Source organism: Xiphophorus couchianus, chromosome 13 (genome assembly GCF_001444195.1).
Source record: "Xiphophorus couchianus chromosome 13, X_couchianus-1.0, whole genome shotgun sequence".
Taxonomy (NCBI): domain Eukaryota; kingdom Metazoa; phylum Chordata; class Actinopteri; order Cyprinodontiformes; family Poeciliidae; genus Xiphophorus; species Xiphophorus couchianus.
Genome location: NC_040240.1, coordinates 12,966,355 through 12,990,297, shown reverse-complemented (window position 1 = coordinate 12,990,297; position 23,943 = coordinate 12,966,355). Strand labels below are relative to the sequence as shown.

The 23,943-nt window shown below is 37.1% G+C and overlaps 1 protein-coding gene across 3 annotated transcripts in view; it reads right to left on the bottom strand.

Annotated features, from left to right (window-relative positions):
- atxn1a (ataxin 1a) overlaps positions 1–23,943 on the bottom strand; it is a 112,155-nt gene that overhangs the window by 72,213 nt on the left and 15,999 nt on the right. For all 3 annotated transcript variants that reach the window (XM_028037027.1, XM_028037026.1, XM_028037025.1), the window contains exon 2: positions 1,731–1,919. The gene's annotated coding sequence lies outside the window, so the exon portion shown is untranslated. The remainder of the gene's footprint in view (positions 1–1,730; positions 1,920–23,943) is intronic.

Genomic DNA, 23,943 nt, shown 5'->3' with positions numbered 1-23,943 from the left:
TCCAACTATCATAAAGGTAAGCATAATCAGAATAAGAGCAAAGATATTGACTCTGAAATACACGAGTGACCACTTGATCGGTTTAGGAGCATGAAAAGAATAAAAATTTAAAGGTATATTAAAAGAGGACCATCCAATCTTTAAAAGCAGCATGTTTTTATCAAAAATAAAGAATAAAAATTCATATTAGCTTTGACTATTGACAGTAAAAGCAGGAAGACATAAAAATGTAAAAGCAGCTTCAATGTCAGTCAAGTCAAATTAAACTAAAATTTACAAGCAAAAATAGAGGAGGAGACAATTAAACAGATAAACTGATAAAGCAAAGAGTTATGACATATATTGGCAGTTTTTTGGTATGTGTCGTCATACTTCATTTTATGTATACAAAAACAGTTAATGAAGAAATGAAAATCAGTCTTTGCAGTTAACTCAAAATGTTTATGTGGTGCAATATTGACATGAAATAATCCAGTTTTAACTGTGTGAAGTAAACCTAGAACATGTTTTGGTTAGTAGCAAACTTTCAAGTTAATGTTTCCAAAAACTGATGCATAACCAATTTTTTCTTTCCACATTTTTAACATGGATGTGACATGATGAACACTTGCATGTACTTGTGCATTGTGTATGCCAGTTTTAAGAGAATTACCCTCGACTGTAAGGGATTGAAATGGGGATAAATTCTAGGACTTTAACCATTGGACTTATTCATCTCCTCCATAACAACAGCAAGGCAATGAGAGGATAGAAAAAGTAGAGATTGCTTTAGTGACTTTCCTAACCCCTTTACTAAATCTATTTGCGTAAGAGAGTGTGCGCCCCAATATCCAACAGGTGAAAAAAAGGCAAAGAACTGAGAAGAGAGTTGCAAAAGGTACAGCAAAGATGACACAAAAATTAGAAAAACAGAAGGGCGTTACATAAACCAATAAAAAGTAGCAAACAGAGAATTTGGTTGAAGATAAGCATTCAAACATCTTTTTATAGATATTTCCAGTCAGCCAGTGATTGTCCAAATTAAGCCGAGACAGAAAATGTTGCACATTTGCCTTTGTAACCATGTGTCCCGTCTAAATTTAGCCTAAACATTTCAACTTATAAACAGTGTTTCATCCACATTTAAACACCAATCAACTTCTTTATGTAGACGGCGTTTCACCTTTCACTTTTTAAGCACATTAGGATAAAAGGCAAGCTCATCTGCTTCGCAATGTTTTAAAAACTATTTTGCACAGAAATTAAGACAAGAAATATAGTTCTCATAGTAATGAACCTAGGGAATATAAACTTCATTTTCTGCGCAATAGCGATAACACTCATTTAAAACAATCCATAGTCGCCTTTCAATGACTACAAAAAAACACTTAAAGGCACTTAGTAGGCCACAAACTGAAACTACTGCTTTTACTCCTTCTTATTTGAATCAATCAAAGAAAATTCAAAGCCAAAGGCTTCTGGTTACCATGGCTACAAAATGGCCTGGCAGAAAAATATTCCACTCTCCTGCCCACTTAAGATCAATCCCTTGACAGCTTCTGCATAACTGACAGATTTATTACCAGTCTAACTTCCCAACATCAGCACGTCTTCCGAAAGAGGACCATATGTCAGAGATCACTCTCAAGCAACAAATGACAAAACTGTTACTCACAAACACGCAACAGATAAACACAGCAGCTAATAATTTGACAATTCTAATTGTAAAAAGTGCCTCACTTGACTCTTACCTGAGCAGAGGAGTCAGAGCTATGTGGGCGGAGAAGGTGGAGCGTCCTGCTCAGCTGGGAGCTGACAATCGTCCAGAGCTTTACGTTGACTGACGTGAGGACTGAGTCTTTCCAGGAGTGGAGGAGAAGCGTCTCAGATGTCTCAATGTCCTTTCAGTTTTGTCTGTCCGCAGCTACAGCCAACATTCCCTGCAGAAAAACAAACATCAGCACATTTTTCAACTTTATTGGCCCAGTTTACCAAATGTTTTACAGTGGTTTTGCAAAATCTACTAATGTGTTACAAGAAAGTATCCTTAACATTAAAATGTTTTCACATTTTGTGTTGTTACTTCAGTGTATCATACTGGGATTGTATGTGACAGATGAAGAATCTGTTTCAAATGTAACAAAAAAGAAAACCGTTTAGGTTGTATAAATACTTTACAAGGCAGAGTATTTTACTATGCTGCAGAGTTTTGTACCTTTTATACCTTTATTTGCATTCAGTGCAATTATCAGTTTAACCTTCAAACAAATGCTCACAAAATTCTTCTCTAAACAACCTCAACCTTTATAATTACATAATATCACAAAGCTAAATGAGTTCATAACAAGGTGAAAATGTTTATCAAGACCATTAAATAAGAAACATAATGGAAACATATCTGCATATTCATTTCTAAAACTTATCCCACGCTTCGTATTTTCAATCTTTAAAATCTCCTGACCTTTGTAAAAATCTGTTTGCCGTATCCCACACTATCTCTGTCACTGGTATTCCATTTTTCTGTTGCTCTCTTGCCCTCTCTGAGGAGTATTCAGAACAACACCCAAGCTATTTATACACCGACGCCCAATCAGCATGGCAACCATGCTTTGTTTACCCACATGAGACACCGATTTGAGGCTTGTGTCCTCCTTTTATCCCCCAAAAACATAGCTATTAAGGTTCATTTAGGCATGTTTCATGAGTTTGGCTCACTTTAACTAAACATCTCTAATTTCCCAGCAGATCTTGGTGTTTCTGTGGAAATAAGTGAGCACATTTGCAAAATTCCTCACTGTGTTGCAAAAAAGGTGGAGGGAGAATATTTGACCAAATCAGAAGAGTTCAACTCCAGTTCTCATGGACCTACTTACTCTATGTTTTATATAAGTACCTAGATCAAATAAATAAGTTACCTCTTCAGCCTGTGATCAAGCTCTGCAGAGGCCACAAATTGAAAAGTTTAAATTAAACGTGAGAAACATCTAAAACATACAGGAGAGCAGCCCTTTAGGACTGACTAATCAACGGTGGACTACATACAAATTTGGTTACCTGTTTATAATGTCCTCTCAAAAAATAAAAATCTGAATTTTCACTCTTTTTCATAAGAAAACAGACAAACACTGATTAAAGAAGGAGAGAAGACAAATGACACTTTGATTATATGCTGTATCGCTGGACGAAAGGTGTCAAGATGAAGTAAAGCTCTGATGCTTCTTCAAATGTTGCAAAGACAATTTTTTCAAACAGTTCAATGAACACAATCTTCGACATGTATTAATCACGCCATCATATTCCCCCTGCTGATGCTGGGCCTGCCTCCTATTGTGCTGAGAACTCAATCTCCAAAACCTAAGAAGCAGATGCATAGAAACTGCACGCAAAATGATGTGATGGCATGTATTACCCATTGTGTGAGCTTAACTCTACGTCCTTTATGCAAAGTGTTTAGAGTTATGCATATGTACAAATAAAAGCACTATTCAGTGTTATTTTGTTGTTTTCAGAACCACTTGAAGTGAAGCAAACTCATCTCCGTTCACATAATACAGCTGAACATTAAGCTGAATACTCAAATCATAAAAGCAGTGCACTTCAAACTCATTCACATGTTTTAACAGATTTGCATTTACTCTCACACATCAATCGACAATGTCCTACATTAATGGTGACTGAGAATTCAACTGCCAACTCCCATTCCAAACTACAGAGTAAATATCCATTACAAGCAACACAATACAAAAACAAAACAATTTCAGCTAACTGGTTCTTCTTTGGACAATCCTTTTTTTCAAAAGTCTAAATTTGGATTGGCTGTTCCTGTTCCGTTTAGTGACAAGATTAGCTAATACATTGTTGCTTACTACCAATGTAAGCAATATCAATCACTGTGAGTCCACTAAATCCATAACATTTAATTTTTATTTTTTATGGTTTTATGTTGTTTTCTTACACAAAAACATGGAACAAAACCTATAAAATTTCAGTTTTCAAGTAAAACATGCATATTGCACAGAACATTTCAGGGGTTTTTCTGTTCTTTTTTTAGAATAACACTGAAGGAACAGCAAGTTGATATTAGCTGATATATCAGTCTGCTTGGGTAGAGCATGGCTCTGTACTGTTGGCGGTCCAAGTATAGTTTCAAAAGTAGGTTTGCACTTCCACAAAATTATGACTTGCATTAGCTTGCATCTATCAAAAGGCTATAATTGCTTTTCTTGTAAGCCGAGTAAAAGTGTTGGAGCCTCCTTTCAGCCAGCTGACCAGCAGGGTGTATCGGCAGGTGGTTGGATTGGCAGCAATGAGCAATTCTATCAATTATACAGTCAAAGAAAACTCTGGTTGCCCTGGCACTTTGCTGACAGCTCAGTAAAAGCACTTCAAAAACATGTAAGTGAAAGTAAGATGGAACGTCTGAGCCCAAACGGATCGCACCACAAGTTGAAGCAAACTTTTACAAATGCAGACAAGCAACCTTTGCGTATCACATAAACACTTGGAAGGCCCATAACCTTGTAGTTTGTTGAGTCATACATGCAAAGACAAAAAACAAATTCACAACAGAGGAATTTCAACCAAAAAATTGAATCGTTCAAGTTGTGTGTAGTAAAAATCCAGACAACATAACGACCATTTGTGAGTAACAGAAACCTATGTGTCCTTTGAAGAGAGAGCTTGATTGCTTCCCTGCTTTAATCCTGCCACTATTGCCTTGTGGAACTCAGGTTAATTTCTTTAGCATATATATTTTCAGAATTTTTGCAGACATTTTCAATATATTCATACACTTTTATAGTAACCTGCTGGGTCATGTTAACAACTGTCTCCTCTGTTCCACTTTGGCTTACTGCTGCACAATATTATACTGAGAGTGCAGACAGACAGATTCTGCATGAGGGTCAGATTTCAGAACCACGCTGGCACAACACAGCACGCTATTTTCAGATTTGTTTGAGTGAAGTTTTTGGGTAATTCTGAGTGACAGCAAGAGTAGCAGTAATATAATCTGGTTTGCACTGTGTTTTCATTGGCTTGGCAGGCTGTTTTATAGAGATTAATTAGCGTATCGCCACAGAAACTATGAAATAACTCAACGACATTAAGTGTAAAGCATTTGCAAAACAGACCAATAAAAGGCTCCCCATTTTCTGTTTGTGTGAAAGATGTTTTGTAAATATTATATATCTTAGAATTTCACTTGGAGAAAGACAAAAACAAGCAGTAAAAAATAAAAATCCCTTTACTGCAATATTTTTTCCCTTTTTTATGGCTGAGTGTAATGATATCCTCTGTTAACCTGTATCTTGTCAGAAATCAATATCCATCCTGGCTGGAGTTGAGGGGTCAAATCAATACGGAGCAGAGCTTTCACCTGGCTTAACCCTGTCAGTCTGCTTTATGGAAAACATTGGCCTAAATATTGTGAAAAGGCAGCTTCCACTTACAGGGCTCAGACTCGGTTCCCTGTCATTGTGTGATGAACTCAATACTCCTGACACCCTGCTCTCTGTATGTCTGTGCACAGCCCCTTTTAGCCTGCCATACTGTTGCTTTCCAGCCTGTTGTCCCTCCTCTGCCTCAAACAGTAATGGACACACCTGCATGAACCCACCTACACATGCGCATTCAGAGACGCTGACAGGTTAAGCTGTGAAAACGGAAAAACAGAGCCATGGGTCGGGTCATGTTTGTGTTCCTGTCTACGTGTTCTGTAAGGTTATGTGATAAACCAATTTAAACTTTTAACCCTAGAAGTGGAAGTATTGTATGGACATCAAGGACATTTGTGATACTTGTTATTTTTAGAGAGATGTTACAACAACTACAGACAAGAAGTTTTGAAGAAGTAAGTTAAACTCGGGCCAGAAGAGAGTTGGAATAAGATTGAGATTCAGGTTATGGACAAGAAATGAAGGTATGGAAGTAGTGAGAGAACTTGTCATTTTAAAATGTATTTATTCCAACACAGAACAATAAATGTTGAGGCTTTTCAGACAAAAAAAGAATATTTAAAAGCCAAAATGTCCCTTCATTAAAACTGAAAATATGCAAACACATTCAAGGTCAACATGTTGTAAAATGTGCTAATTGTATTGAGGTCAGTATCAATCATATGCTTTGATTCAAAAATAAGGACAACATTTTAATCCATTCATTCTCAGTAGGATGAAAAAAATATCACCAAAACCTACAGCACATTTTCTCTTTTGTGCTTTCCTGTTTGTTGTGTTTAACTGTTAAATTCAAAAGAATAAAAGTTTGCACCAATGAGTTCACACTGTATGTGTTAAAGTACAAAAAGGTTTTTTAAAAATGTGATTAGGAAAGACAAACCTAAAATATAACTGAAACTTAAATAGAAAAGCCAGATTGATTCATTTCTAGCTAATAGCTATTCTGTTCCATGATGGCTGAAGCTCTACCTGAAGAAAAAATATTTAAGTTCTATTGTCCTGCTAAGGAGTTAGTTCTACATATTTCAATCTGTACTTCTGACATTTAAATATTTTTAACATTAAAGATGCAAAATCAAACATAATTGTAACTGCCATGTAAACTGTATTGTATCAACATGAATTCAAACGAATGCTTAAAGAGCAACTATTAGTTGGATGTGATATTCTAGCAGTATTAACATCCTGCAATGATATAGTTGACCAATGAGTACAACCCTTAGAAACAAAGTGTTAATGTGATAGTGAATGTGAAGCTAAGGAGCAATGTTATTGTTTATAATATTGACTGTGATAACCCCACATTTTGCAGTACTTCCTTTCCAACTACAAAATGCCCCCAACTGTGACAAATATCAGTGGTCTAGTCAATAAAATTAAATTTCATCAAACACTGGTATTGTAGAGATGACTGCGGTTCAATATAATTTACAACTCTAGCTGTGATCATTATGATAGAAAGAAGATGAGATCAGAATGTGTGATCTTAAATTAAATTGTAATCACAGTATTTGACAATATTATTTTAGGGTTTTTTTTCTAAAATCATGCAGCCCTACATGTAACTGATTTTATCAAACTGTTTCAACATCAGGGGATGTGTGATGAAGCAGTTGTTGCCGTCATTGCCTTGGAGCAGGAATATTTCAGACGTTCTGAACCCTAGGGAGCATGGAGCACTCTCCATGATCCTTAACTATACATCTTATGTATGTGATTTGTACTTTTTTTGGATGGAAAAAATAGTTTGTTCATTTTCTAGTAGAAAAGCTGAAAAATGTACGCAATAGAAGAAAATCATCTCAAGGCTGCAATATAATTTATGTAATCTAGAAATAGATGCACAAATGCAGCCAGAAAAAAAGCATACAAACCTTTTCAATGCATTTCTTAATAGCTGCCTTTCAAGGAAAAAGTGAAGCACAGAGGTAAAAAGAGGGAGTCTAGACTGTATTGTTGCTACTGCAAATGGCTGAATTCTATTGAGATTTATAATCTCAACTGATTTTAAAAGCATCAACTCGTAAAGCTCCAAAGCAACAGCCAATGATTATTTTATATCTCTGAACAGTGTAAAAGAATCAAGATGATTGTTATAGGTTTTATTGCAGTCTGTGCAACCGAACTGAATGTGACTGTGTAAAACTATGGAAGCAGAAAAGAGAGAGGGAGAGCCACCTATACAATGTGACACTGAAAGAAACATGACCTGCGTTATGCAACTCACTCATTTGCTCTCGACATTATCCCTGCAGGTCAAAGTATAGTGCTCACAAAAGCTGCCTAAACAGGCTTCAGTGCACCTGTTGGAAGCTTTTTCCAGGTAAAAATTGCAGACATGCACCCACTAACACTGAAACAGTATGCACTGAAACACCACTTCAACTATATAGGATCACGAGCTTTACAGCTGAATAATCAATGAAGTGCTGACACAACTCGACCAAAGTAAGGTGGACTAGTCTTGAGAGGCAGATTAAGATGTAAATGTATTTTGTCAGCAAGAACAGGATTGAGACATCACGAGGCACTTACTGTCTGTCAAGGGAGAAAGTTGCAGATGTTTACTGTGAAAGCAGCTATATAGTCTTTTAGGCCCTTGCAGCGGGAGACAAACAATCTGGATGAAAATACCCTGAAGCTCTTGGATTGTTCTGACTACACTGTTAAAACATGAAGAGATGAAAATATTCAATGCTGACTTAACTAAGAGGTTGATTATGAATGGCAAATGGTCTGTACTTGTACAGCTTTATCTAGTCCAGAGAACTTCAAAGTGTTTCACATTATATTCAGTCTTTCATCCATTCACACACACATTTCACACAGAGAAATTATGTAAAAAAATAAAATCTAGCTGTTTTAACATTATTTCCATGCTTAAAATTAAGATATCAGTAAAAAAAAAAAAAACAAGAGGCAAAAACAAGGCAGCTGGAGAACAATTCAAAAAGGTAGAGACCTAACAAACTGGTAACGTACCCATGGATTTAAAAGCTCTCTGAGGTGAACCTGTTATTATTCACCTTAATACAATTAAGAATGACTGTGACAAAAACAGTGATTTAAGAAAGTGAACTTCTATCAGCATTAAGGAAGACATTGTGGTATATTCTTGGCTAATTATTCTGCGTTCACAATCAGACAGAAAATTTAGATATCTTATTATAGATTATGAAAAAAATCAGAGCTGCTCATAATATACAGACTTTTAAAGATAGATATTTTTTTCTAAACTCACCAATATTCCTTGGCCTTTTCCTGATTGGACAATATTCCTGATTTAAATACAAGTTGATATCTTAATATTTGCAAATTCTGTGTTTTATAGTGAATAACATTTTTTATCAATGTTTACATATTTTAAGTCTTATTTGTGATTTTACTACTCATGAGATTATTTTTACTATCTTCACCGTATAGTTCATTGGTGCAAAGTACTTGTTATTAAACAGTTAATAAATAAAGTTAACATTGATAAATAAATAAATCATTATGTGTAACAGCAAATGTTTTTTATTGGTGGAGGATAAATAAAATATGAAAAAACACAGCAAAAGATGTATTTAATTGACTTAAAACCTACATGCTTACACTTATCTATGTGGAAAACAAAACAAACAGGCTGAGTGGAATTTATTTTTGTTTCATACTTAAGTCTGGCTCTAAAACATAATTGCCCTTATAACATTGCAGAAAAACAAGATTTTAATAAAGCAATAATATGCCTTTATTAAGATTGAGTTAGTTGATTTTTTAGTACAATTACAAAGAACAAAAGTCATTTCAGTAGTTATTTAATATTTTTTTCAAGTGTGATTTATGGAGTGAAATTTCACTTCAGTGACAAATACTTCATGTCCAGTATTTAGGCAAAAAGCAAAAATGATTTAAAAAATAACAATTAAAAAAAAGAGTAAAAATACTATTGGAAAGGTGCAGAACAACAAGGATGTACCTACTGGATTCAAGAGCGCCAGTAATCACACAACTAATCTATCAATAAATTGCAGAACTCCTAAAATATTGGAGATACCACAATCTTAATAGCCTAGATTGTCACAGTACTAACTACACACCGTATGGGCCCTATTGTAATCATTTAATTTATCATGAATATTAAGGTCATACTATGCTGACAATGATGCTAATAAGAATATGACCCTTAGCCTAAAGGAATACATTAAAAACTAATTTAATCCCCATAAACCTCAAATTAAAAACTGATTAACGCTTCGTAAAATCCACTGATAAAACGAAGTGAATGAACAAGGACATAGCAACAAACCATCTCATTCCCTGTAAGAGCTTTTCAACATCCAAAATGAAAGTTTATGAAAATAGATGGCCTTTTTATAAACAGTCCAGGCTTTCATGACACCATCAGGAAACACATTTGCATTTCGCCTGGAAAGCGGCTGCCTCCACGCACCTCAAATAAAGAATGAATAGCTGTCTCCCACGCTGCTGTTTTTAGCCAATCATTTGAGTCCTCAGAGCATTTTTGACTGAGGTAGTTAAAAAAAAAAGATACACAAGCTGGAGAAGGATCATGGTTTTACAACAGCTGAGTAGATTTTAGTTTTATTTTTAAAACCAGTGCTGCTTCTAGAGTCAAACATGCCTTTTCCAAAAGAAGAAAACTGAGCATGCAAAATATGCAAAAAACAGAAAAGTTCACCAAAACCACATATACTTCATCAAAAAGTCCCAAATAAATTGCACAGCTGCATATATACATGTGTTTATCAAGGAATAAGGCCAAAAATCTTTCATAAAAATGTTGCTTAAAAGGCAATCGTCACAACATAACATCAATATGAGGCCTAAAACAGATAAGATCGGCTGAAACACTACTAAAACCATGAGTGTTGAAGGAGAGAGACAATAACATTAGAAGCCTCTGAATCCTGCACATTTGTACATTTCTGTTTATACCCCAGAAGAAATGTGTATTTGAATGACTCTTAGAGACGTTTATTACTATTAAAGATCAGATCACATGTTTCCATGTAGCTCTGCATTCCTCCCATGTCCTTTGTTGGTAGAGGGGGCACAGAGTCACGTAGAGCCCAGCTTTGATCACCTTAAAAGAACCCAACATCAAAATAAGGCAAACGGGTTGAGAGAAGGACCACACAAGCACAAACTCCTACACAAAACCTCAGAGAAACACTGTTTAAAATCATTACACTTAAAGCTTTCTTCCATAAAATGTTCCCCTGACACACAAAAAGCCATTTTGCATTTGCTTTACACACAATGCATGGAATTTACTTTTGGCTTTAATTACGAAATACATTTTCTTGAGAATTATCTGCATGTAAAATGACGTGGCCTTTTCCTAACTTATAAAAATGAACACTTCTACAGCACTCATCTTCTCATTTCTGTCATGTCAAATGAATACCTCACAGAACACAAGTCATGAATTATTAGAAAAAAAAAACTTGACTCACTGATCAATATGACAATGTTAAGTATGAACAACGCAAAATGCTTCAACCTTAAATTTGTGGCAGAGACACAAATGGAAGTACCAACCTTTGTTTAAAAGTCTTTTTTTTCTCCATTGAACAAATTAACTCAAATTGAAGGTTGTCCATTTTTAAGCTTCTTTTAATACATTGTTTTACCACAAGTTGTGGTGAATTAAAAAAAATGTATATTAGATAGTTTTTAAAAAAATATGTCAGTCCTGTCACAAGAAATATGACCGAATAGCAGCAGCTACAACAGGTTAGTAATATTATTGACGTTTTGCATTATGGAAATGCAGTTTTGCAACGGTGGAATTCATAAGAACTCATATGTAACTCTTTGGGAACGTCAGCCTCCCTCATAGACCTCAAAATGTGTTGAAAGACTAGTCAACTTTTACTTTTCGTTATCTGTAATCATTTCAGCAGAGGGCAAGAAAATGGTTTCTGAAGGCTTAGCTACTTTAAGGAAGCGAAAGATGACTGACTGAAGACAGAAACTCTGCTGGAATCTAATGAAATGTTTATGTGGTATGTTCCAGAAAAGGAAGATTGAGCCGTATGCTGGATCAAGAATGTGAAGCAATTGGTCAATAGTTAAGTCACAAATTACAAGTGTATTTTATGCAATAAAGGTTTGTTGTGCAAAACAGCACTAAATGTCCAATATTTGAATGCTTACTAGTTTGAGTTTAATAATGCCAAGAACAACTATTGAATTCAAGAAAAAATAAATAATTTGATAATTTGTAAAATTTTACTTGTTCAATAATTTTTTTTCTTTTGTATTAATTAATTTTAGAAATTCCTTTTCTATGTGTCCCTATAAATTATTTTTTTATACTAAAATAATAAAAAGAAAATAGTTTATTACAAATAAATAAAAACTGTGTTACAATTGTGTCCACTGTGTAAAACATGTCGAACTCTCTAAGCTGGTTGGAAAATGTTTGTGTTCTTCACAAGCAACCTCTCTAACACAGAGTACGTGCGTGTAAAAAGGTTACGTAAAAATAGTAACGCCCTCTACAAATATTCCTGTTCATTTGTCATATACCAACCAGTCAAGTCAACAGGAGTGAGTCAAGTTTTAAAAGTTAAAAGTTATTACGGGGTTCACAGTGGGACCCCAGGAAGTCACCAACATACGTCAGGAAGCACAGTGATTGTGACAGCTTCCTGCTGGCGGCACAGGTGCTCGCATCCAAAGATCCACACTGATGCACGAACACTTGGCCAGACCACTGCATGCCCCCTCCCTAACACACCTGAAATACATAATGGCACACATTAGGATGCACATGCACGCACACATGGAAAGTAAAGGGGCTCACACCGCCCCACCAGCTGTCCCTCAGAGTGTCCAAGAGAGGACTAAGAACACTGAGACAAGAGGTACAAGAAGGACTGAGTGCATAAATTATGGGTGTGTGTGCATGTGTGTGTGTGTGCGTGTGTGTGTGTGCGTGTGTGTCAGATCGTGGCTCACTTCCAACTTTTTGCACTGCCCTTAACCCAAATAATGTTTCATTATCTTAGTTTAACCTTCACCAAAAGAGTTGTATATGTAAGATGGACCAGCTACTTTACCAGCACAAACTGCAGATTACGTTACAGAGATTTTATAAAATAGACCAACTTAAAGTAGTTCACAGGTTCTGATACAAAAGGTAAAGGATACAAATTAAAATCTTAAAGTGTGACGTGCATTCCTATTCACTTCCCATAGGTCAATACTTTGTATGTTTTGCGGAAATCCGAGCTGGAGATCATTTGTGGTATCTTAGTTAAGGTACTTTCCAGCTTCTCTGCTCCTGCTGAAGAAAGGTCCACCAACAGCTTGACACTGCCACCACATTTCACTGTAGATAGTTTTCCACCATAGACGGCTTGTGTGTGAAGGCCAAAAAAAACAAAAAAACATCTGTTTTCTTCTTATCAGATCACAGCATCTTCTTCTACATGTTCAAAATTTTCAGTGTTTTCTTCAATGTATGTTTGTCTATAACATAAAATCCCAATAATATTTACTTATGTGTGTGGTTAAAAAGTTGCAAAATGTGGTGAGGCACTGTATGTATAAGTTCCTGCATCATGCACCTTTAAGAGAGTTCATTCTGGCAGCTTATGAACTGAAAAACAAACAGATACATTTACAAGCTTTAATGTGGAATTCTTTCACTGAAACAAAACCTTAGATGCTTCTGGTGACTTCAGGTCATGTCAGCGCCAAGCCCCGTTAGCCACATGACACTATGAAATGTTGTTTCCCTTCTACAGTTAAAAAGGAAAAAAAAAATCTGGCATCAGTTATATAAGCAAGGTCGGAAGGTCAGAGCTGCTCGCACCGTGAGGCCACACCCTGCAACGATGTTAACATTCCATAGTGACTTACACCATCAACACGCAACAGGCCGAAGACACACTGGGAGCCACACACACCTGCCTCAAGATAAAATCTCAACTCTGTTTCAGAAATTTAATATGCTAAAGATCAGCACCTTAAACATTACATGATAGTTCTTTCTTCTAGAGTGAAAGCAACTTGACAAATGGTTGATTTAATCTTGAGCAAGATGATTCCTTAGAGTACAGGCTGTTCTACGGAGACTACCTCCACCCCCAATAAAGTTACCATTAACTGGTACCAGCCATATTTAATTAAAAGCAAATCTGCATAAACTTTGTTCACTTTGAAGCCCTAAAAACAAATGTAGCAATGCAATATGGACTGTTATGATTGGCTTTGACTGCTGCATTTTCTTGGAGCAGCTGTTGTCACAAACTGAGCAGGTTGAATAAAACTTCACTATGCAACATAACTATGAACATGCATTATAGCTTTTAATATTAACAACAACAATAAATAATAATAATAATAATAATAACAGTCATTATTATTATGATAATAGTCATTATTATTATTAGTAGTAGTAGTATTATTAGTATATGCTTCATGGAATACCATTATTATGGAATACAATTATTAGACATTTGATAAGGCAAAGTAAAAATGATAACAGTCTGTATTAAAATTGTAAAATACAACAGAGGTAAATGCAAAAATAATAATGAAAAACAGGTAACAAAATCAAATATTAAATCATGACAAAAAAATATTTAATATCCACAAAGTTGATATTCGTCAACTTGAAGACATGTAAAAACCTGCTTCTAAAGAGTTTTTTAACTAAAATTGAGATATCCAAAAAACACAAACGGACAAAACATGAAGGCATTAGGCAAATCTAGAAATAAAGCAGCTTTCTTAATTATAAGTCTGGATTTGGTTAGAATTCTAAATCTGCTATTTTTTTTAATCAAATGAAGCACAGAACACACAAAAAAATAAGTAATAATTGTTTTAACAGTAAGGAATACCAATCCCTGCGACAGACTGGCGACCTGTCCGGGGTGTACCCCGCCTCTCGCCCGGAACGTAGCTGGAGATAGGCACCAGCAACCCTCCCGACCCCATTAGGGACAAGGGTGAACAGAAAATGGATGGATGGATGGATGGAATACCAATCCTTTAGGCCACAACAGACATAAAAAGCAATAGCAGTGAAGAGACTCACCAAGTCAATCATTTAGGTTGGTTTTTAATAGAAGGTTCATGTTATATTCAGTAAGTAACGCTGTATTACACCTTCATATCACTTCCACAATCCATAGCACAGCTCAACAGCCCCAACAACATCACAGCATTCATGCACACAGCTCACACACCTGTGCTGCAACAGCTACTGCTGTCTGTCAGATAAACATGAAGGCAGAGAGACATCTACCTGTTCTGGAGGAGAAACGCTCAGCCATCACCACTCAACTGTCAACTGTTTGTTAAAGAACATTCAGCAAGGTGCTTTTAAAACTGCATGAAATCCAGTAAAAAGAAGGAAAAGCCCCTATAGTGAGTGTAAGTGCTGATGAGATGAACTGAAGTGTAACATTCCCTCCTGTGATTGGCAGGAATGTCAAACAAGGAAGCTGAGAAGGAAGATATTTCTACTTTCTTAGTATTAAGTCTAAGAATGAAAATCTGCTACCTATACAAAAATATCCAAATACTACATCCAGCACTAAAACATTTTAAATTATCTAAGCAATAACCACATGTTGACAAATGCAACACTCAGCAGATTCATAAGAGATAAAAACAGCTTTACAAGATTAAAACTGATCAAGAATGTTGATGGTGTTTGCAAGACTGAAAAAAGTAACTGAGGGAGACATTCTCATCCTATTGAGAATGCACAAAAATTTGATGGTGACCTCATGGTGACAGTACATGTTGGGTCCAACGTTGTGTAGTAGAAGTTGGTAGAGACAGTGCTTGCAATGTCCCCATGCTATAACATCACATATTCCTCAAACAATCCATCTTCCTCCTTGCCAATTACACATAGAGATTGGTATCTGCTGGACTCCCATTGAACAGTCCCTCTCAGCACGGAGAGCAGTGTATTTCTGAGTTTTTAAATGTACACTATAGCAGTGTACATCTACTGCTATAGTCTACTGGTGCAATAAGCATTGGTTCATAAAGTTTATGACATAATTTTACTTCAGTAAAAGCACAACTAATGAATGACAGTGCCTTACACCTAATTTACGCTGCTTGCACAGGACCGGAGGGAAGACGCATGGAGTGTAAATCTGGGGTTGGTGTGATTAGCTCACAGAGATCAGTGAAAAAAAAAAGATTTTGTATTTAATGGAGCTTCTGTCAACTGTATCCCTCATCAGTTGCTAAACTGATGAAACTACCAATGCTTTTTCCTTGTTTACACTAAAGGTGAAACTTATGTGGGAGGTGCAGAAACCGCCCACATATATCGCAAAATTCTGCTGATTGTTAGGGAACATTGCAAAGTTGATCATAGCACTGTGGTTGGAAACCAGGTGAGCAGCAGAGAAAAATAGACTTAGCAACTAATAAGAGTGCAATAGTACCAGGTTTTTCTTCCAAACTTGGTTAGAAAGATTTTTCTAACTTGCTGCGATCCAGAGACATTCAAACCGCCTTGGGAATTAAGCAGGACAATCTTGGTTTAAAAAAGGCATTTATCCCTGAGATCACAAAAAAGTACATGAAAGGAATTTTAAAAAGGGAAGCTGACTGAACCTTGTTGACCCTGCGACAGTGTTTTGTTTTCTGTTCTTGTCAAGTACAGCTTGTCAAGGCCTTTTGTTATTCTGGACATTAGTCACAGTAATGGGCACCAGAGGGCTACAAACGATACAAGGTCACACTGAAATTATTTTCTTGAAGCAGCCACTAAAACAGCGTGCAGTAATTCAAGGATGTGTACACTATGCCTGATAGACTAATTGAAATTTAAAATGTACGTTTATAACAGACATTTCAGACTTTTTTTTTTTATTTGAACTTTTGAAAGCATCTATGAAAAATATCATAAGGAGTAATTTTTTCATTGATTGCTTTAAATTCTTAGTTTATATCCATAACATTTGAACAGGCAATACAGAAAGTAAAAGTCTGACTAACAAATTCTAAACAAAGCTGCTGCAAGAAACCTAAATGAGGGCACTAATTCTGCAGTGACTGGTAATGTTGAAAAAAGACGCATGCATAAGTGAGCACTGACACAAATATACACGCAAAGGGTAATCTAAGGTCAGGGAGTTCTGAGTGCATTCCCTTCTGACATATACTGTACCAGAGCCCTTTCTAATGCTCGACTCAACATGAGTTCTGTGCACACATAGATGCACACAGGAGTGCCCCAAGTGCCTATACATGATTAAAAGACTGAAAGTGGGGCAGGCACACAGTTGTTGCTCTCTGAAAATGCTGCAACTTCTTTTAACCCAGCCTGACTCAACACACACACACTGATGCATTGTCACACCCAATCAGATCTAAGACTACCAAGTGCACGTGGGAACATGCACAAAATTGCAGGCCAATAACCTGCATAGCATCTAGAAAGTAGCTGAGTAATTCTCAGCAATGGAGCAGCAAGAAGAAGAAGAAAAGCACAGGAGCAATGATGACTTTTTTTCCTTCTGGTCATCTTAATGTTACAGTTCACAAAGAAAAGTGGACATAATCATTTCTATTGCAACCTTGCCTGCAATAAAAAAGACTATCTACTGTTCATGTCTTTATGTGTTTTATGCAAGATTTTGCCCACCAATATTCTACTAAAAACTGGTTCGATTTGACCTAAAGGAACAATGACTAAAAAACACCCAAGGGAATTAAAGGGCTTCATGAAACCTGAACTGATATTACTTGGCCCGCTGTTAAAGCACATTCACAAAACCAACACTGTCAGTTGTCACTTCAGACATGTTCCTACAATGTCACACGGCAATGGCAGAATCATGATGCTTTTCTTGTAAAGAAACAAGGAGATAAACCAGTGAAAATTTAAAAAGCTTAATTAATCGTAATACAAAAGCATTGCTGGAAGAAAACCTGCTAGAGGCTGGAAAATACTTGGGGTTGGCCCTGGGGTTCACCTCCAAGCAAGACAACATCCTCAAATATGAAACAACAGCTTCAATGGTTTAAATAAAAGCACATTCATGTGTGAAAACAATCCAGTTAAAGTTGTGAGCTGAGAATCTAAGCTAGAGACATTTTCCAAGGAAAAATGGACGGACAAATCAGGCATATGGCAAAATAACTTGATATTCAAGTGCACTGAAATGCCTCCACAAAGAGTTGACATGGGGGGTCTAGTTAAAATTACATAAAATATTTTTTCATTACAAAATGTAGATAGCAATGGGTATGAGCAAAACAGATTGGTCTATCCCATAATATCCCAGTACAAAAATCCTGAAATGTGTGATTGTAAATTGACGAAATGTGAAAAAGCCCATGGAGGTACCGTATTCATCTTTTTACAACCCTTTGTAAGTATTGATATCAACAAGTTTGAACTAACAGGAAAGAAAATATACAAATCCCTTATGCTACCCAAACAGCATTTTGTCAAATCAGGTCTTTTGCGTCACATGGGGTTTCCAGGGGGAAAAAAACCAACAAAAACATGTAAATGAGTAAAATAGCACAAGCTTATGATCCTTACGAGGCATTATGAAACTGTGCCTGGGTTTTAAAAGATTAGAAGTAAACAGCAACAATATAAATCTCACAAATCTCTTTTTTCCCAAAGCCCCAGCACGGAGGACTGTGTAGTATTTGTATTATTCGACCATAATCATGTGCTGAAGGAGAGAGAGTTCACACAGAAACCTACAAATCCAGCAGCAGATTCTTAGCAGCCTTGTGCAATGTTTCTCGAAATTAGATCACACGCGGGGAATGGGGACGCTGGGATTTGGGAACTACAGGAGGAATTTTGCAACAAGAATCCTTGAACTTGTGGGTATTTCCAGTTTTAGATCGATGACTATGTGGAAAATAGATGCCTCTATTTCCACATAACTATCAAATAATAAACAGAAACGAAATCATGCAAAGCTACAAACTATCCCTTTTTAGGAGAAGCTGTTATGAAATGCAGATAGTGAGCAGGTCATTTTGATAAAGCCTACACTAGTTGCAGGTCACCAGATAGGAGTCATACTTGTACATGTGCAACATCAATGTCACTACCTATAATTCTACACACCTTTTTTCAATACTAATTTCATCAATAATTGTGGTTTTCTGAAAAACATTCAGGAGATTCAGGGTCAAGACAAGGCTGCAGGACTTTTACTAAGTATATAAGCCTTTTAGTGTTCCCGAAATCTGTATTTGCACAACTGTCAATATATTGACATCACCCAGACAACCAAATGTAAACACAAGCAGTCAGCAGTAATAACCACAGCACATGACAGCATCTGCAGATAAAAACTTTGTAGCCTTAGTAACCAGTGCTACTTCCAGTCATAAATACACAGCCACATCCAGTGCCGCATGCCTCAAGCTCATGGACAGCATGCTCGGGTATCCAAAGTCATTATTGTGAGACATTACATGTCTGTGATGCAAATAATGAGAAGCTGTTGTGAAACGGAGCTGAATCATGGGCAGGAGAATCCGGTTGTAATCTGGCTTCAGCTTAAAATAGCTCTTACTCACTTTCTGAGAGATTTTTTTCAGTGCAAACATACCAATCAGCTTTAAAAGCTTGACAAATCGACTTAGTTCTAGTTCTTGTGTTTAATGGTCACTTTGTACACGGGGAATTTTATGGAGGCTGCCGTTTCACAAATAAACCTCAGAAAGTTCCGCTGTTTGATTTTCTCTAGAGGAAACCACCCTGATGTGAACGTCTAGCACTGCCTGTAAAGAGATCCGATTTACTACTATTATATTATATAATATATTATGTTACTCTTTATTAAAGGGGCAACTGTATTATGTTAAATTGACTTTAGAATGTTGCTCCTTCATCAAAAACATATCTGGAGTGTTGCCTTGATTTCTTTATGCATGTTTAAGAAATCCTTTAATCTCCCGTGGCAACCGTTCGGCTGTGAAAAATGTCTGGTGGTTCTAGCACCGCCTTCGAGACGCAGCTCCTCCTCGGAGCTGCAGTTTCCCAGTCCTCACAGAGCAGCCCTCCCTCGCCACTATCCCACTGATCTCATTTTACCAGCTGCTTCTCAGTGCAACACTGGTAAAAATGTTACCAGTGTTAAGGATTACTAGAGGAGCCATGTTGTGATGACTTCCTGATGGTGGAGTTTCAGAAAGAGCATGGGTTTTTAAAGAGACAGAGGCGCAATTTCAATTAGTTAAATTATGAAATAAAATTTCATTTAAGTTATATTTCATATAAATAGCATTTTTTATAACAACTGAAGTTAACATAGTTGCTTGATTCTGCTAAAATGGCACTTGTGCCTGGAAACTACATAATACTGCCCCCTTAAATGCATCAAGACTGAGAAGTTTCACCACAGTTTTTCATAAATGTTTATAATCTATAAATAATTATAAGCATTTTAAATCCTTAACAGGAATTTTCTGTTTATTCAACATTTAATGGGACACTTCATTTTTACCAAAGAACATAAAGCACATTTTCTGTCTTTAACATTCTGGATCCTGAATAATATGACTCATGAAAACTTCCAGGTCTGAAAGTCAAGAAATCTGGAAGTCAGTATGTGCTGGAAAAACCCTGGTCAGTGCATTTCTAGTCAAGCAAATAGAAAGCCATCTTAATAATCAGTGGTACAAGTTACATAGAATAGTGTATGTGTTTCTGTAAACATATGAGCACATACATTTGACCCTTAGCTTTTTTTCATTCCTCAGCTCTTTTATTTACATATAAACAACAAAACCTATCTGTAAAAACCTAAATGCACACCTAACTTTTAAGGTTTGTGAATGGAGCTGTTTTTTTAACACAGACTCTAATCAAATGGAAATATTTCCTACAGCTGCTTTAACCATTTAACAAAATTTGTCTCATCCATTTCTCAAAAGCTTCAGCCACATCCTCCCACCCATTTCCTAAGCAGCACCTTATTTTCATCTCATTCATCTCCTCATTTCTACATTTCTATTACAAACCTTTTCTTCATGAGTTTAGTTAGAAAGAGGACAGAATAACCAGAAAGCACTTCAGTCTAGTCTGAAGAGTTTCAATGTTTATCCTGTGAGATTTCAGCAAAATACATGAAATTTTTGTTTGTTACAAACTAAATCAATCCAGAATATCAAGCTCTCTTATTTTCTCAAATTTCATCTCTTATCTCATGTTGCAATGTTTATTCAGTTAGTCCTGCTGTCTTTAATTACAGTCTGAGAGAAGTACTGAGACAGTATGAGATTCTTATAATATGAAAATCTCAAATAAAAGTATTATGGTTTGCTTCATGGTATATACTGATACAGTGGGGAAAATAAGTATTCTATTCATGATTCATTCGTGTTCTGCTCTTTAATTTGTTGTGAAGTAGGTTCTGAGTTTTGGTTTTTGTGTTGGAGTAGTAAGGCTTTTATTTTGAAGGTCAAGGTGGGTCTGGGACAGGAAGTCAGCTATTTTGTTGGGATTGTTTTGCTCAGTCACACATGAGGAGGTGAATCTATCACAATCCGCCCTTTGTTTATGCCATCGACATCACCGTCTGTAAGTTTTCATTTAGTATTTAAGAGTAGATTTTATTTAATGCCTTATTAGTCAGGAGTGTGTTCTTTGTTGTGACTTTTTTGTGCTCATAATAAATGCAGCTATTTTATTTATGTTACAGTTTACTCCATGTCATACGAGTACTTGGGTCACCAAAATAAAGTGGGAGTCAAGAACCTGCATCCGGACTCAAGTGTTCATTTCATTGGAGTTGAGCTTACTGCTAAATTGTGTTGGCAAACACACAAGGAGAGCAGAATAGTAAAAGACGGTGTGCAGTTGGCTGAACAGCATTAAAGCGGCTACGTTGAAAAATATGGAGGAAGCACACCTCAAAGGAGCAAGACCAAAAGACATAAAGTCTTTTAAAGATGGGGCGTCGATTAAAAGCAGTAAAAGTGGTTGTCCCAGTTCAAACCGCTCAAGTACGTCATCAGTCGGTGCTGCAGCAGCACATGCTCGGGCTAAAGCTGAAGCAGCTCGTGCACGTGTCTCATACGCACAGAGAGAGATCAGCATTAAAGTTGACAAAGCTAGACTAGAAGCCAACCTTGAAGCTCTTAATCTTGAAAAAGAAGCTGCAGCTGCTATTGCCCAAGCCGAAGTTTTGGAAGCAGCAGCAGATTTAGAGAATGAAGAACACCGTAGTTGGAAAAGCCTTCCCAACGTGGTCCAGAATACACATGAACGTGTAAGTGACTACATCAAAGACCAATCTATGCAGCGTAACCAACGCACTGAATCTGTCAACACGTCGTCGATATCAGAGTATCCCATTGAAAACAACCCACAACCACCAACCAAGAACATCAATAAAGAGGAGTATATTGTGAAAGACTGCTGGCCTCCACCATTTCAGCCACAACCAAGTTCAGAAGCATCTAACCCATATCGGACCGCTCACATCTGGACTACACCAGCTCAGCTAACTAGAGAGGATGGCTTCCCAGTTCAAAGTGAGGTACGGTTACAAGAACCAAAGTCCAATATATTTCGGCCAAATACCAAGTTAGCTTTTCCACAGTACTCTGATACTTCTCACACGAACCCGCCAGAGTCTTCAGTAATGATGAACATGGCAAAGTATTTGGCACGCAAAGAGCTTGTGAGCACTGGTTTAACACACTTTGATGATTGTCCAGAGTCCTACAGGGCATGGAAATCTTCTTTCTCAAACACTATCAAAGATTTGGATCTCACTGCCAGTGAACAGTTGGATTTAATCTCAAAATGGCTTGGTAAGGAGTCTTCTGGATATGTCAAACGCTTAAGAGCTGTTCATATTGACGACCCAAACATTGCACTAAAAATGACCTGGGACAGGCTGGATGAATATTATGGTGCTCCAGAAGTCATAGAAAGTGCTCTTTTCAAGAAGTTAGATAACTTTTCTAAAATAACAAACAAAGATAATCGTAAGTTAAGAGAGCTCGGAGATCTGCTGATGGAGCTACTCTCAGCAAAAGAGGATGGCTACCTGCCCGGCTTGGCATTCTTGGACACAGCTCGCGGCATCAAACCCATTCTGGAAAAGTTGCCATACAACCTGCAAGAAAAATGGATCACTCAGGGGTCAAAGTATAAAGAGGACTACAAGGTTGGTTATCCACCCTTCTCCTTTTTCACCTCCTTCATTTGCTACCAAGCAAAAACTAGAAACGATCCTAGCTTTGCCCTTTCTGGAAGCAGTTCTGTGACAGAAAATCCAATCTCACGTCACATTAATTTCAGAACCCCAGTTTCAGTGCACAAGACTAAAGTCTCTTCTGGAGTTATACAAAACGAAGTACCACTTAAAGGTGATGTGGCCAAGCATTGCCCCATCCATAACAAACCTCACCCATTGAAGAAGTGTCGTGGCTTCAGGCTAAAAACCATAGAAGAACGCAAGGCTTACATGAAGGATCAAGGAATCTGCTTTAAATGCTGCTCGTCCACTACTCATCTCGCTCGTGACTGCAAAGTCACACTGAAATGTGATGAATGTGACAGTGATAAGCACATCGCAGCTCTTCACCCTGGTCCACCCCACTGGTCCATCAAGCCTGTGATAGATGACGGCGGGGAGCCTGAAAAGGAGGACACTATACCAGCACCAGTTGTAAATCCTTTGTGCACTGAAGTTTGTGGCGACCGCTTCACTTCAAAATCCTGTTCAAAAATCTGTCTAGTCAAGGTTTACCCAGTAGAACAACCACAACAAGCTATCAAAATGTATGCTATGATTGACGACCAGAGCAACAAATCTCTGGCCAGGTCAGAGTTTTTCAACTTATTTAAAATCAAAGCAGACTCATATCCCTACACCCTGAAGACTTGCGCTGGCTTAGTGTCAACCTCTGGCAGGAGAGCAAATGGCTACCAAATTGAGGCAGTGAATGACGGAACTAATTTTCCACTCCCAACACTGATCGAATGTGATGATTTACCAGACAATCGTGATGAAATACCAACGCCAGAGGCTGCATTTCATCATCTGCACCTAAAGAGCCTTGTCAGTGAAATTCCGCCATTGGATAATGACGCACAGATTCTTCTCCTCCTTGGTAGGGACATTCTCCGGGTTCACAAGGTGAGACAGCAGATCAATAGTCCAGGCAATGCTCCTTTTGCACAAAAGCTTGACCTCGGATGGGTGTTAATGGGTGATGTGTGTTTGGGAAAGGTCCATAAGCCTATTGTCCATAACTGCAAGACAAACATTCTAGAAGATGGAAGACCCTCACTGTTCAGACCCTGTGAGAAACACATCTATCTCAAGCAAACGGTCAACTTCAGTCCAGTAAATGGACTATCTCACAGTTACCACACTGCTGTGGTGGATCATGACTCACTCGGCCTCACAGTCTTTAAGAGAACAGCAGATGATAATAAGCGGGCTTTCTCAATAGAAGACAAACAGTTTCTGCAAATAATGGACAATGAGGTTTTTCAGGACGACTCCAACAGTTG